Source organism: Phytophthora parasitica (assembly GCF_000247585.1).
Source record: "Phytophthora parasitica INRA-310 unplaced genomic scaffold supercont2.126, whole genome shotgun sequence".
NCBI lineage: Eukaryota > Oomycota > Peronosporomycetes > Peronosporales > Peronosporaceae > Phytophthora > Phytophthora nicotianae.
The window spans coordinates 692-1,830 of record NW_008649112.1 but is presented as its reverse complement, the minus strand read 5'-3'; positions in this window follow the sequence as shown (position 1 = coordinate 1,830).

Sequence of the window (1,139 nt, the reverse complement as noted above, 5' to 3'; positions counted from 1 at the left end):
TTCGTCCTTCCTACGCGTCACTTTTGTACCGCTCACCATTTGAACCAGTTGTTGGAGACCCCTATCCGATACCGGTGCACCAATGAGTCGTTGATGTACCCCGGTCACCCAGCTATGACTTATCGTTCTACCTTTCTGGACCATCACCACAGTAGTGACCCAGAGCTCGACTATCTGTTTGAAGTGCATAGATACTAATTGATGTTGGTGCTACCGCACTTAATCCCTCCAAACTAGTCATTCTGGGGTTTTTAAAACGATGTTCATATTGTTCGTAGAGAATCCTATTGTTTTATACAGGAAAATTTTTCGTCGAACCCAAAACAGGCCCATCTTGTCCTGTAGTAATGCTGTTGATTCTTTCGTAATTCAGAAAATAATTCTTTACCATTGTTCCAAAACGGCATCTTTATTTACAACAACAAAATATAATCATCCTTGTTTACTAAACAAAAATTTAAATGTTCGTCTTCTTATACCAATATTTGCTCAATCAACCCATGGCGTTGCTTTACATGTTAATAACATGATGCGTAATCGTATTAACTACATGTTTTACTGTCATCATTACCTTTAATAACTTGTTCTTGGAACGTATCTGAACTAAGAATAATTTTGCTGTTCGTACACGTCACAGATATCGTTACCCAGTATTGTGAGTTCTACTCAAAATTTCCATGGGCGGTTCTTTGAATGAACCCCCAAATCGCCCAGCGTGTCCAATACCGTATACTGACCCGTTTAAGTACGAAATAAGATCATGACATGTGGTAAGAAAAGACTTCCTAATGACTTGGATTTGTATGATGGCGATTAGCGTTGGCAATATAGCCGGTATTTACCAGCCACAAATGGTAAATACCGTTTTGGGCAGTTTATACCACTGGTATTTACCAGTTTAATGGCAAAAGTGGTAAAAATTGGACGGAATTCACAATAACTGGTTTTGTAACGAAGTAACAGTCGCGATTCTGTCTGCATCACAGAACATGAGCAAATCGTGTTGAATTGTGAGCTTAAGGACAACGACGTAGTGGATAACCACTTTAAGACAATTACCGCTCTGAGATTTATCCATATTTGCTTTTAAGGCAATGGTACCTTTCGAATAAAACTACAAAATTGCCATATTGATGTGA